The 15,446-nt window shown below is 41.7% G+C and overlaps 1 protein-coding gene across 6 annotated transcripts in view; it reads left to right on the top strand.

The window, feature by feature from the left end:
* Positions 1-6,336: 6,336 nt before the first annotated feature.
* PTPRD (protein tyrosine phosphatase receptor type D) overlaps positions 6,337-15,446 on the top strand; it is a 410,278-nt gene continuing 401,168 nt past the window's right edge. For 2 of the 6 annotated variants that reach the window (XM_080574819.1, XM_080574818.1), the window contains exon 1: positions 6,340-6,795. The gene's annotated coding sequence lies outside the window, so the exon portion shown is untranslated. Of the gene's footprint in view, positions 6,796-15,446 lie in introns of all 6 variants that reach the window. The other 4 variants (XR_013943869.1, XM_080574817.1, XM_080574821.1 and 1 more) reach the window with 4 other exon arrangements.

Raw genomic sequence — 15,446 nt, 5'->3', positions numbered from 1 at the left:
TGTCATTAAAATATACAGGTACCTGCTTCCCATGAAGGCTACTTTTTGAAACCAGAAGGAAACAAAGGAAAAAAAAATCCATCTACTGTACTGTATTCAAATTGAAAACAAATCTTGACACAGACCTTCTGCACCTGTGTGCATACATGCATTATATACATATGCATGAATTTTTAAGAAAAATAGCACCAGATTGTGTTCTGTATTCTGAGTATAATGTTTTTAAATTGTTAGCAGAGTTCTCACTACATCTGAGATACCCTAAATACTCTAGAAGTAAAAGACAAAGCTGTCTCCGCTATCTACAAATCTTATTTACAGCTTTCCCTACATATGCTGCTGTTTATTTTCAGTTTGTGGCACATACTCTACTGCACTCTGATAAAGCTGATCCTGCTTCATCATCTCCAAGTCCCTACAGATTTTCATGTACTCTTTGAATAATTTCTAGTTTTCTTTTTTTTTTAAAAAAAAAAAAGCACAAACACTTTTTTTTAAAAAAAAAAAAAAGCACAAAGCTAATACAAGAAGTTTCCAGCTTCCTTTGTACTTATGTGCTGCATCCCCTAGTTGCACCACCCTTTTCACACTCCCTTCACTGCTAACTCCATTGCATGGGCCAGTAGTACAGCAACTGGCAGTGACCAGCAGAATGAAGAGTCTGGGACCAGTGTACAGACCAACTTGATGACTAACCATGTTGGCTGGGTAAGGATCTGACTATCAAATGTCTCCCTTTTGGGATGATGGGGCAGTAGAGTGGATCTTTTCTGCTAGCAAACCCCAGTTTCCACAGAAGAAAATTTTGAACAGGATTTAAAACCTGTAGGGTATAAGACAAGAATCCTTCTCTGAAATGGAGATAAAAGATGCTGGCACATACAGAAGTTGTATGGAATGCCAGACAGATCATGCAAATATATAAAGCCTCATCTCATTAAGGCAGCAGGAAAATAATAGTGAACGTGGCAAAAATTATCATAAAAGTTTAAACTAAAACCACTTTCTTCTCCCTACCTCTGTCTCAAACTATGTTATATGAATCACAAATGTTTACAAGATAAAGACACGTACTGAGAATGTCTGCTGAGGTATTATTAAATCAGTATTTAAAGGATGTTTACTCAAATAGTGTTAGCTGAACAATTTTTTGCATATATACAACACGTGTTTAGTTGTCCAGTACTGTTACATTATCCTTAATAATGTCGCTTAATAAGAATCGCTCTCCGCGACTCTGGCCAGAAAATTCTCTCTGATGAGAATTTTCAAATATGAGTGTGGCAACTCAGGAATGTTTCTTGTAGTTGTTTTGTAAGCCATGCATCAATACAGTTTTGTGACAAATCATCTGTTAGAATTCAGCCTACAGCTTATTAATCATAAATAACTGTAATAATGCATGGAGCAAAAAATGGGAGAGGCAATTAGAGAGCATCCTTTCTGGTTGTGTACCCCCTTCACTTCTTGATCTTGCAGTGTAGTAGACTAATGTCCATTGGTTCCAGTTGCTAATGGAATTTCCTACTGTGCTAAAGAGCTTAGTGGGATGCCTTTTACCAGGATACAAGCAATAATCCAATGCAGAAAAGCCAAGAGGAAAATAGTATTCCACACTATTAATAGAGTACTATTTAATATGTGAATAGCATGAGACTGAGACATGAGGCAATACAGATGGTCCTTTGAGCTGTACTGGAAAAATTATGGCAGCTATCACTCAGAGTATGGTCTGAGATAGGTATCTGGATAAACCCTCACTTTTGTTCCGTACTATATAAAAAACTTGCACTGCCGGTACATAGCCTCAGTGAGGATTATGAAAGTAGCTGATGAACAGGGGGACACTGGGGACAATCTTTACACAGGGGAACAGGGGGACAATCTTTACACAATTGACTTTGAATGATAAGTCAAAAATGTATTTTTCATAAAAACTCTGAGGGGCCTGGACAGTGACGGTGGGAACAATAAACTCCCAGCCACCCCTGAACGTGTGCGGGATTTGCTGCTCCACCTGGATCCATACAAGTCCATGGGTCTGAATGGGATTCATCCCAGGGTGCTCAGAGAGTTGGCTGACATCACCATGGGAACTCTATCAATTGTTTTTCAATGGTGTCAGGAATCTGGAGAGGTCCCAGTTGACTGGAAGCTGGCAAATGTTGTGCCAATTTTCAAGAAGGGCAAGAAAGAAGACCCTGGTAACTACAGGCCTGTCAGTCTCATGTCAATGCCTGGTAAAATTATGGAAATTATCATCCTGGGAGTTATTGAAGTGCACCTGGGGGACAATGCAGTCATAGGTCACAGCCAACATGGGTTCCCGAGGGGTAGGTCTTGTTTAACAAATTTGATTTCCTTTTATGATAAGATCACCCATCTAGGGGATCAAGGGAAGCCAGTTGATGTAATCTTTGGGGATTTCAGTAAAGCCTCCAATACAGTTTCTCATAGGATCCTACTGGACAAAATGTCCAGTGTACAGCTAGATAAAAGCATCATATGATGGGTGAACAATTGGCTGATGGGTATGGCTCAAAGTGTTATGGTAAATGGGATTACATCAGGCTGGCGGCCAGTCACTAGTAGGGTCCCCCAGGGGTACATTTTAGGGCCAGTTCTTTTCAATGTTTTCATAAACGATTTGGATGTAGGACTTTAGGGTGTTTTGATTAAATTTGCTGAAGATACTAAACGGGGAGTTGATGGCTCTGTTCAGGGTGAAAAAAGCCTTGCAGAGAGATCTGGACAGATTGGAGTGCTAGGCAATCACCAACTGTATGAAGTTTAACAAGAGCAGGTGCCAGGTCCTGCACCTGGGACAGGACAACCCTGGCTATACATACAGACTGGGGGAACCAGAAGCTGGGGAGCAGCCCCACAAAGAGGGATCTGGGGGGTTTGGTTGATAGCAAGTTGAATATGAGCCAGTAGCTCATATGTGCCCTGGCAGCCAAGAGGGCCAACTGTATCCTAGGGTGGATCAAGCATGGCATTGCTAGATGGTCGAGGGAAGTGATTGTCCCGCTCTGCTCTGAGCTGGTGCGGCCTCACCTCGAGTACTGCGTGCAGTTCTGGGCACCACAGTACAAAAAGGACATGAAACTGTTGGAGAGTGTCCAGAGAAGGGCTACAAAGATGGTGATGGGCCTAGAGGGGAAGACGTATGAGGAGCAGCTGAGGTCACTTGGCCTGTTCAGCCTGGAGAAGAGGAGGCTGAGGGGAGACCTCATCGCAGTCTACAGCTTCCTCACGAGGGGGAGTGGAGGGGCAGGCACCAATCTATTCTCTTTAGTCACCAGTGATAGGACCCAAAGGAATGGTGTCAAGCTGAGGCAGGGGAGGTTCAGGTTGGGTATCAGGAAGAGGTTCTTCACCAAGAGTGTGGTCGCATACTGGAACAGGCTCCCCAGGGACATAGTCATGGCACCAAGCCTGTCGGAGTTTAAGAAGTGTTTGGACTGTGCACTTAGTCATATGGTCAGAATTTTTGGGTAGACCTGTGTGGGGCTTGATGATCCTTGTGGGTCCCTTCCAACTCAGGATATTCTATGATTCTATGATTCTATGGAGTATGTGATACTCAATTTAAAGTGACATATAAAACCCTTTATTCTTCCAACTTAAATAAGTACATAAATAAATGATTCATATCTTTTAAATCTAATTTAATTAGCACTTTAGAGATTGTTCAATGTTTTACAGAAAACATTTTGAAGTTGATAAAATGTGTAAATGTTTTTTCAGTTCAGCGCTGTACTAACCTTACAGTAACATATGGATGCAATCTTGGCAAAAATAGACCACTAGTGTAGAATACTCTTTGAAATTTTCACATATTTTGGAAAAAAAAAAAATCTACTTTATCGAGTAGTTTATAATGGATGAATTATGCTCCTTCATGTTCTACTTCCTCTGATAACAAATAAGGAACATTATAGCTGTGCTACCAAACCACATATATACATGTATGTATGTGTACGAGTGCACTACAATCTTAAGTATAAAGTTTATACTGATGTTAACAAGTGATGATATACACTTAAACAAGAGTAAATATACCATGTTTTATTTTTTTCATAAACTCAGGTTCATTTTTTCAGATTATTATTATTATTATTAAGCATCAGTACAAAACCTGGACATCTTATATACCAAATTTATTACATCTGTTTTTAACACCAACATAAAATGAAACACATTCATTCCTGATGCAACCTGTGATGCTGGCTGAACAGAAGGAAGAGCTACACAACCTGCTTATGGCTCTAAGATAATAGAAAGCTAAATGTAGTCCCCAAACTCACATCCACACTGTGATACCACATGAAAAATATAAAATGCATTGGTTTATTGCTCCATTCTTCAATGTCACGCAAGGATCACAGCATGAAGAGCACTAAAACAGCTAAGTATACTGATAAAAACTGCTGGGATATAACATTAAGACCTGAAATACCTATTTAGTATGGCCATTTCAAAGCACATACAGCCTGGCAGTCAGTTGAGTCCAGGGAGCAAAGGTGAGGATTTAATTTTTGCTTTCTTTAACCACATTTATTTCAATAAACTAGCATTTTTATTTTCGTTGTTTCACAGTTGTGGTGCTGTTTGTTGAAAACAGCATTTTATTGAACAGTTCTTTCTGACAAGACAAAAAGCCATCCATCCAACATCACGTTTACTTTTTCATACAAAGTGATTTTTATACAAAGTCATTTGGCATTTTGAAGGATACTATTTCGAAAGGACTAGTGCTCCTTTAAGTGTAAGATTATTCAGGCGACCATTGTTCATGGTGTAACTGGCAGTGTCAAAAGAAGACAGTGATTTATAGAACCGGGGGAGAGCAAAGTTTATCTTCAATTTTGTCAGAAACAGACTTCACGTTGGCAGCCCTACCTTACAGCAGATGTAAAATAGCATGATATGAAAGAAAGTGTCCAAATCCCTCTCCTCTGCAGAAACGTAGCTATGATCTGCAACAAACTTTGCCAGGATCACCACGGCTGGTATCAGAATCGGTGGCTCCACAGCTGGACTGAGAAGTCTGGTTGCAGTAAATACGCATGAAGTTCCAGATGGGAAGCACCAGTCTGGCAAACCCTGCAGCCGCCTGCCATTTCACGCACGTGTCCGTCTCCCTGCTGACTTGTGGGGCATCCATCCTGATGGGCTCCTGCCACCACACTGGCTGACCAGCACTTTCACCAAGTGCATCCTGACACCTCACTCCCCTTCTGGGCAGGAGGAACCAAGGCACGGAGGGAACGTGCTCTGGGCTTCTGAAGATGCCTACATCTGAACAGTGAAGTTTTTCCCAAAAGGCTTCTCATCGAAATCCTGTTGTTTCCACCCGTGTCCTGTGCGCTGTTCCCTCTTTACAGGGGAGTAATGGGACAGGACAAGGAAAGCAAGGACTTCTTTTCAGCTCCACGGCACCTCCAAGCCGGGCAGGAAATCTGACCCTTCCTCAGAGAGAAAATCGGGGAGCCGCCGCGGCCGCACGAGCAAACACAGCACTGCCACAACCCTCTCGACGCCCCTCCTCGACCCGGCAACCCCGAGCCTTCCTCCGGCTGGGCCTAAATCGGGACGAGAACTCGAGAGCGCTCCACCCCCGCAAACTTTGGTGGCGGTCAGCCCCACCAAACCGCCGGGCCCCGCCGCCTGGCCTCGGTCCCGCGCACCCCCCGCCACGCCCGGGCGTCCACGGGCGGGAGGCGCCCCCCGGCCCGCTGCGGGGTGACGTCACCCCCCCCACGCGTGTGCGTGTGTGGCGCGGGGGCGCGCGTGCCCCCAGACCCCGGGCACGAGTGGGCGCTTCGCGCATCCCCGGTCCGTACCCGGGAGCTCGGCAGCAATCCCTTCCCAGCGCTCGGGGCCGTGCAGATCCTATGACAGCCTAAGAGGATTAAAAACGAGCAGCAACAAACAATCACAAAAATCACCCGCAAACACGCACAAAACACAGAGTCGCCGTCTCCAGCAGCGCATTCGCCGCCCCGCTCGACCCCTTCCTCCCCCGGAGGGGCAGGCAGGGGGTGCTGGTGGCGCGGCTCCCGCGGAAGGTTTCCCGGGATTTCTCACCGCCGCGCGCCCTCTCCCCTCGCTTTTGTTTGCGCCGCACTTTTTTTTTTTTTTTTTTTTTTCCCCCGGGGGGTGGGGGGCTGCAGAGTGGGGGGAGCCCGGGTGGGCGACCTCGCTGCTATCTGTAGCCAAAGAATCTGCTGAAAGAGAGACGAAGGAAGAAAGAAAGAAAGGGGAAAAAAAAAAAAAAAAGCGAAGGGGGAAGGAAGAAGAAGAGAGAGGGAGGAGGAGGAGGAGGAGAAGGAGGAGGAGGGGAAACAGAGCAGCGGCTCGGGAACAGAGAGCGCGCTCGGGAGCAGCAGCAGCAGCTACCGCTGCCGCAGGAAGGAGAAGAAGAACAAGAACAAGAAGAAGGAAAGAAGAGCGCAGCGGAGCGGAGGAGAGGGGGCGCTGGAAGGAGGAGGCAGGCGGGGACCCGGCTCAGCTGGATGCTGGATTTTCGGACTCCGGTTGACTCTCTCCCGCTCCCCGGCACCGGACTGTGAGAGACACGCACCCGCGCCCGGCAGCAGCGGCCGAGGGCCCCGCTCGTGGCTGCTGCAGCTGCTGCTGCTTCTGCGGGGCTTGGATTAAATTGGCCGCCTCGGAGCCGAGTGTGAGCAGCGGGAGGAGGTGGCGGCGGCGGGAAGTGGCGGCGGCGGCGGAGGGCGGGCAAGCGGCGGCGCTGGCTGCTGGTGGGACCAGGGAAGCCAGCATGACCAGGTAACTGCCCCGCCGCCGACCCATTTTCCCCCGCCGCCGATCCGTCTTTGCCGCCGCTTTCGGCCTGCTCGTGAGCGCGCATAGAATTCGTGTGTGGTGTGAGTGTGTGAATGTGTGAGCGTGTGAGCGCGCGTGCGTGACCGCGCGCGTGTGTGCAGCCCGGCAGACGAGTGCCTCGCACGCTACTCTCTCCCCGGCCGCACCGGGGCTTCCCCCCGGCAGTTGCCAGCGCTCTCCTCTCCTCCCCGGCGGGTCTCAGCCCGGCAGCGCGGCCTGCTCGGGCAACGGGGGGAGAGTTGCGGTGAGCGGGCGGGGGCCGGCTGCGTGCGGGCGAGCGATGGATCGGAGCCGACGTTTGCAGGGAGCCGCTTGCGGGGGCCGGTTGGCGGCGGGGAGGGGGCCGTTGGTGTGGCCGCGCCTGTGCCAGCCGGTGGGCGGGGGTCAGCGCGGCTGGGGTCTGCCGCTGGAGCGGGGTGCGTGGGGCGAGCGGCCCTTAGGGACCCCCGGACCGAGGAGGGCTCCCTCCCCATCCTCCTGCTCCCCATCCTCCTCCTCTGTCTCGGCGGAGCGGGGAGGCACGGGGATGCGAAGCTTTTCACAGGTTAGGCTTTTAGTTTCTTTGTTTACTCTCCCGCAGCCACTTAAAAGAGAGCACATCGGGTTGAAAACTCAGTGTGCCGAGCGTTTGATGAAGGGGCTCGCGGATTTGTTGAGCAAACTTACCAGCTCCCTCTGTGAGGGCTTCTGCTGCGAGCAGGCACTTCTCACTCCTTTCACCAGGATCTCCCCGACCGGCGAATAAAACAGTAGTTTTCTTTCACTGAAATCTGTATTTTATGTGTTTTCTACCCCCCCCCACCCCCCAAGTATGTTATTTCCTTTTTAAGCTATTTCCACTTTTCCTTGCATGTACGGTTTTGGAATGCCTGCTCCTCCTTGGTACTTCTTCAGTCTGCTGTCATGCGTATTTTATCCTCTTGCTGGGCCTTTGTACGGTTATAGCCTGGCAGAGGGATGACAGTTTCTTTGCAGGGCTTATCATATTTGCATTCTCAGTCTTGTCATATGTGAAGGGGTCAATTTATTTACGCGGACCAGTTAAGGTTTTGTATTTACATGCTCCTTCACTTGTCGCCTGAGACCGTGCTGTATTTGAGACAAGTCTGTAGATACTGCTTTGCTTGGAGTTTCCTGTTTGCAGGGATGACTGTTTTTCGTGAAGATTAAATTTTTTTAAACTTATAATTAACATGGGAAGTAACGATTATCATCTTAGACTTTCAGAAATTGCTTCCAACATACCTTTTGATCAGGCACAAACTTCTGTAATTGGGACATTTATTGTAAATTTTGATACAGATGGCAGAATGTATGTGTAAGATATTTTTTACATTCTTTGGTATCTCTTAGTGCTTTTTAATGCTATAATGGTTAGTACTTTCTAATCTTGGTATAAAATTGTATAGTAAATGATATCATTTTCTGCCAGGTTGGAAGCACACAAAGCTCCTAAAATTCTTGTCATTGAACAGAGCAACTCTGAAGAAAAAAAAGATTCTTCTCTTTCCTCAATACAATCACACGTCCTTGCATTTTCCTTTAGATGGCCATTTTTTGATAGGTACTTTAATTTCAGTCTCATGAGATCTGCTATTACTTTCTTTCTTTCCTTCTTTCCTTCTTTCCTTCTTTCCTTCTTTCCTTCTTTCCTTCTTTCCTTCTTTCCTTCTTTCCTTCTTTCCTTCTTTCCTTCTTTCCTTCTTTCCTTCTTTCCTTCTTTCCTTCTTTCTTTCCTTTCCTTTCTTTCTTTTCCTTTCTTTCTTTTCCTTTCTTTCTTTCTTTTCCTTTCTTTCTTTCTTTTCCTTTCTTTCTTTTCCTTTCTTTCTTTCTTTTCCTTTCTTTCTTTCTTTCTTTCTTTCTTTCTTTCTTTCTTTCTTTCTTTCTTTCTTTCTTTCTTTCTTTCTTTCATGTATGAAATAGACAAACTGGTCAGTTTTATATATCTAGCTGTCAAATTTTACCCAGTCAAAATTGCTGAACACTGTAAATATACTGGCATGGGATTTTCAAGGAACTGAGTGTTACATAGAAAGGAAGAGGGATTTAATGAGAGACTTTTTACAGGAGTAGCTTTCCAATTTTAGTTTTGTCACTTGTGGTAATATGGCGGGGTATATTTAGATTTCTCTCAATGCAGAAATGATGTATAGCTTTTCTATATCCACTTTAAGCGCTGAAAGCTTTGCCTAAGTAGAGTACTTCTACTTGAAAAAGGCACTAAGAAATTCATTACGGTTTGTGTATGCTATAGCAAGCAGTCAGGAATGGTGTGGAAGGGAAAAGAGTATCTCAGTATTCCTAGATTTCAGGAATAGGTCTTAGAATTTGCTTTTAGATTCATCAGTCACAGTAACTTTAAAATGAGTGCTAAAGAATAATACTAATTAGGCATTCTGTTGTGACTGTTACGTAACTCAAATAGCAGCATTGTCAGCAAACTAAATAGGAGATAGTAAGTCAGTGTTTAGTATTATGAGGTGGTTTGCAAAAAGCAGACTTGGGGTTGTACAAAAGAATGAAATACCTGCTGTTTTAAATCTAGCCAGTGATTCAGCTTTCCTTTTTTTTTTTTTTTTTTTTTTTCAGATTGCCCTTTATTTCTACATTTGAATAAAGCAGGAACCAAAACTACACAAGCCAAAGAGTAGGAATCCCTCTTCATCCTCTGCTGTGTGTGCTAAGCCACTAGAGGCCTGTATAAACTGCTCTCATACAGCAGATACCAGTACATAGCATATGTTAACACTTTCACCAGACATTTTTTCCGCAGATACCTAGCATCAAAAGCAAAGTTGCTGGTTACTTGTTCTTTACTAAAAAGTGAGACTGCTGTTATTTAGGAGATGCATGCAATTTCAGTATTGTTTGGGGATTTTTGCCCTACTTCATCCACACCCCAGTCCTGTATTGTGTCCAACATAGTTCCTTCCTCCTTACCCTCCTAAGTGTTACGGCAGCTGGGGAAGAACAACTCGGGAGATGCACAATTTGGGCAAAGTCAGATTTGCGTGCTTCTCTGCATTTCATATTTTCTGTAAGCTGAGGAAATCAGATTTGTTGCTTTTGTGTTTCTATTAGATTAGTAATGGTAGTGTTCAATGCAACTGTAGGGTTAAAAGATAAACTAAACAGGATTACTTTAAGGCAGGAGCAGACATAGATTGATGGTGTATATAAACTAGCTTTATAAGTGTTATGCAAGTTCGCAAGTGTGGAGGCTCCAAGGCTTTGGCTGGAGGATAGTCAGCAACTGTGGGACCTGGGCTGGAGATGCGCTATACATGTTTGAGTGTCAGTCTCAGAAATTTAAAATCGACCAACCACAGCATTCTTGATGGACATTAAGCAATGAGGTCAAGTATACTTACACTGTTCCATTGTTGATTTTCAGTTTTTCAAACCGACAAGGCAGACAATTTGTAAAAGAGCACAGCTGAAACATTTGCATATTGGATTTCCTTCAAAATGAACTTCCGTTACTAAGCTCCTTGAAAATTCTTATTTAAAAGGATTTTCTAGCTGAATCAGTATAAGGTCATACAATCAAAATGTAGTCTCCCTACAGTATGTTAATTTTTTAATAAGCTATCGTTAAAGCAGCATAGATTTATATATCATGCGATGTTGGGCCAGTTACAGCAAGAGGCTTTTTGTCTTACTGCCGACAACAGTTGTGCAAATATTGACTGAGTTTAATTTTCTGAAATGTGTGTGTGCACTTATGTAAAATCATGCTGAAATGTAATGAAGTACACTTCAAAGGTCTTCTGAAATGATAAACATCTGGTCAAGACTAAGTTTTACTGAGTGTCGGTAGACCAAGGCGGTGTCTCCGAAATGCAGAGGATAGGCACTTCATTTGCATTTTGGATATCAAGGGGACTAATACAGTATAGATCCATGAATCATCATGTTTTACTTGTTTATAAGATCATAACAATTTTTTAACCTTTTACTTTTTAACAAATTGGGAAAAATATATAGATACCGGCTGTTCAAGTCAAAGATACGTAATGCCGTCAGTATCTTAATAGGAGCTTGCTTAGGTTGTAATTCTGTGTAATAGCAGTTGGCATGGCATGGTCAACATAACAATATTTTTATGAAAAATCTAAATTTTACATACTCTGTGAGTTGTTTATTTGTTTAATCCTTGTTTTCTTTGCAAAAGGCCTTAAATGAAGCTAATTAATGAATATACGCTGGCAATTTGGCAGCCTAAAGCAAAAATCCATATTCAGAAATATTCCTATATTATCAGTGATTTAATAAATAGGAGCAAAGAGGAAGAGCTATTTCTCTTGGTAATCAACTACACCGAGAGCTTCAGTACAAGTGAAGAAATCTGATGATATAGAAAAGGATTGCACAAGAGTGCTTCGCGTGTAAATTCCATTCCAACGAGCTTCACTTCACTTGTTGTTTAAGCCGCTGTGCATTGATAGAACCATATGTCTACCATTGCACAATTTTAGCTTACATTTCATAAGCTCAGATGGTTTTTGGTTTGTGATTGATAATATGTATTAAAACATTGCATGTTTGTATCTTCCTTTAGGAAATGGATACCTGAAATGCAGAGAATGTAGATACAAAATACTAAACATAGTTTGTTTGCAAATAATTTGGTTAAATGTAATAAATTACTATGTAAATTCTGAAAGCATTGCTACTTAAAAGGTGATTATTATTCATCCAGGTTCTTTAAATTCATTCATAGAAGTGACTATTCACACTGTTTATCAGCTTGTTTTTAAATATATCAGTAGCTATACATAGTCTGTACTTTCCTAAGAGAAGATTTACAGCTTCAAATGTCTTTTGCTTACATGCTGTGACATCCTTCTCCATAAGCTTAGCTGCACAGTAGTCCCCCAACCCCCCCCCCCCCCCCCAAAAAAAAAAGAAAAAAGTGGTGGTGGGGATTAATTTTGCAGTAGAGTTCCAAAATGTAAAAAAGTAAAGAGTTTTGCAAAAATCAACTCCAATGTTTATACCTGAGTGTGTGATATCTTCCTTCCTGAAAAATTCCTTCTTGTCAGCCAAATGAAAATAATGGAATTTTAGGCACTTTGATATATTATACCACAGGACATGCCATAATATAGTATTGTTGCCCTGCGCTGTACTTCTTCACAGTTAAATGCAATGAAGTTATTTGAGTTTTTCAATAATCTTCTAATTGGTAGAATCACTGCATCTGTATATAAATTAATTTGTTGCTTGTAGACAATCAAAATGGATGTCCTGGTTAAGCCTGCCGAACTGCTCACATATTGTTGCAGTCAGATAATACGTACTTTTTCTCCAAGTGGTTTGTTAGATGTGGTAATGCAAGTGTGTTGCTCTTTCTTTTACAATTCTAGTGTTCTGGAAATTTCATATCTGTAAGTCAGAGTTCAGTAAGCAATGTGTAAAATCTGACTTTTTAGATGGCAGAACTGGCTGATGAATATTGTCAGTGCCATCCTGAATGAAACAAACGTAGGTCAGGTCCTAAACTGGTGAAAAGGTATATATATGTCTCTTGTAAATGTACTCAATCTCGCTTCAATTTAATTGTCTCAGGTTGGCTCGTGCACTGTTTTTACCCAAAAGCATGGCCTTTTGTTACCTGTCTTAATACACTGAGAGGAAGTGCAGAGACATTGTACTAACAATATCGTAGGCTTTCTGATCTTTAGAAAAATAATTGTTTTCTCAGTTTGAATTTAGTAATTACACTTGTTTTACAATGCTGATTGAAATAAAAAATTCTAAACTGCATTCTTGAACTATCGATTGGCTGTGTTCTTTTATAAAGCTTTCCCCCCCAAAACCTGAAATTCATGTATGAGGAATAAAGAGACTGCCATTTATGTGACTTTTTCTCTCCTCTCCTCTCCTCTCCTCTCCTCTCCTCTCCTCTCCTCTCCTCTCCTCTCCTCTCCTCTCCTCTCCTCTCCTCTCCTCTCCTCTCCTCTCCTCTCCTCTCCTCTCCTCTCCTCTCCTCTCCTCTCCTCTCCTCTCCTCTCCTCTCCTCTCCTCTCCTCTCCTCTCCTCTCCTCTCCTCTCCTCCCCTCCCCTCCCCTCCCCTCCCCTCCCCTCCCCTCCCCTCCCCTCCTTCTTTTTTTTTTTTTCTTGTAATTTTTGCATTTAAGAAAGAGGAAAAGTGCATGCTTGATAAAAGTGAAGCATATATGCTTTATTAAAGCTAAGAAACAACGCTTTTTACTTTATTTAAAAAAAAAAAAAAAAAAAAAAAAAACAAAACCAAACACCAAAACGGATAAATTTGATCTTATTAACATTCACAAAAATACGTGGGTACTATACATACGTACTTCTATACTCTCTACCTTCCTTTTTTCTCCCTTATTCCACAGGAAGAAAGGGTTAATGAGACAGGGTTAATGTTTATCGTGATTTCTAGCATAGGTACAGAGATACGATTATTTTATCTGTGTTCATCTGCATAATTAAACTTCTGTGAATCACACTTATATTTTCATATATATATATATATTTTACTGTTCATAAAGGAAGGAATTTTCTTCCTATCTGGTATTTACTGTAAACAGGGGTGTGTTTTTTTAAAAGGCAGTTTGTAAATGTAGAACCAGAAATTTCCTGCCTAGGTTTTCAATGCTGTAAACATATCTGCATCATTTACTTATCTCCTATACTATACTATTTTTTATTTTTTTTAACACGTGTACTGTGTATGAATTTGGCTGTTTTTTATTAATAAGCAAACATATATTTTGTGTGCAAGAATAATTTAATTTTAAAAGCATTGTCTCTGGTCACTGCTTATTTTGTCTGCTTATGTGTAGATAATAGTCATTAGTTTAGTGTGAAGTACATGCAGTGAGAGGTTTCTAAAACACTATTCTGAAAGTAGGACAGGAAGTTACTTATTTATTTATTTTTGTTTGGGATGACAGTGTCTTAGAAAGCTGCTTAACTGCTGCCCACTGCAGCTGTCCTTCCCTGAAAGATTAGGTTTCAGGAGCAATGATGGATGTTGAATGCCTGTAGCCAATTGTGGGGTTTGCTCTGAGGTCAGTGGTACTGATGGAGGATAGGAATTTACAGCCTTATATCTCTACACCAACATAACCAGTAGCATTTCTCAAGAAAAAAAAATAAAAACAAAATTAGGCAGATTCGCTGCTGAGCTAATATTGCAGTGTAGTTCAGAAAGCGATTTGCATTAGTGAGAAAGAATCAGTGTATTTTTGAACAATAAGGACAGTTTTAGTCACAAGAATGCTTTCTTGTTTGACAAAAACACACAAATAGCAATAAAACAGTATGTTACTCTATTTAGAACTTTATACATTTTGTTTTAATCTTCATTAAGAAATTTGGAATTTACACAGTTGATTTATTACTTCTATTGTTTCAGATATGCTTAGAGTTTTTAACAGCTTACCCAGCACGCATGTATCCTCCTTTTTCATCTAAAAATAGTGTGTGTGTTTTTGTGGAACAAAATACTAGTTGTTTCCAGCAAATGTAACCAAGGCAGAATGGATATTCATCGGTGATGAAAGCACAGGCATGGTATGTAGTGTTATTTTGTTTAGTTTGGATATCACAATATATATTGCTGATAAGGAGGATAGTTTGGATAGCTCTGACCTAGGCTTTTAGAAATGTTTGTTAAGACCTTGTTGTATTTATGTACTGCTTACCTTCCTCCAAACTGCTGCTGGAGTTTGTACATGAGTTATGGTGATACAATTAACTTTTACAAAATTAATGTTGGTAAAGAAAGGTGCACAACAGTACATTCTGTTTTATTGTTATGCTTGCAAACCTTTTTTGAATTGTTTGTATTAATTTCTGTCTTAATGATATAGGTGGATTTTTCTGCCAGGCTTTAGAACAGCTGTCCTAATAGGCTCAAAGCCATCAGTGGCTGTTGAGAAAGATTTTCTTTGGCGGTTGCATTGTGTGGATCAAACCCATTGTGCCTCCGCTTAAATGACAGCAGCTTTAATTCAGGTAATCTTAGCAGTGGTAAATTCAAATATAGAGAAGAAAGCCTAATAAAACATCTGTTGTGTTGATTTATACCATCTCATAAATTAGGGAAAAAGAAGAATTTTGATGAGGAGGAATATGTATCCAGCAAGAATCACTTTTGAACAGTTATGCATTGAGGAAATGGAATTTTGCCAAATGCCTATGCATTCTACTTACTGGCAGCATGCCATCAACTTTATTTGGAAAACTGTCACTGCTTAAGTAATAAATATTCACTATTTACCAATTTATTTTACTATAAATAACAGATGGGCTCTGAATATATTTTTTTTTCATTTTTAGCCTATTTTGCAAAGAATGGGAGTTTCTCAAATTAACATTAAGTGCATCAATTGTCTATTCTTGATTAACATAAGTTTCGAAATAGCAAAATCATTTTGCTCACCTTGCGTTTGGAGATTTGGGTATTTTTGGATGTTGTTTTTGTTTAATGTGAGGAGTCTTGAGTTTTTCTTTTATACCTGGCATGTGGAAGAAAATAAAAAAGCATTAAGTTAAATAAATATTTGTTTTAGGTGGCATTTGTGATACTCTAATGCAATTTTTTGTTAAAAGAG

Source organism: Anser brachyrhynchus (genome assembly GCF_964034855.1).
Source record: "Anser brachyrhynchus genome assembly, chromosome: Z".
NCBI lineage: Eukaryota > Metazoa > Chordata > Aves > Anseriformes > Anatidae > Anser > Anser brachyrhynchus.
Note: the sequence above shows the minus strand (reverse complement) of the source record. Positions and strands in the feature narration are given on the sequence as shown.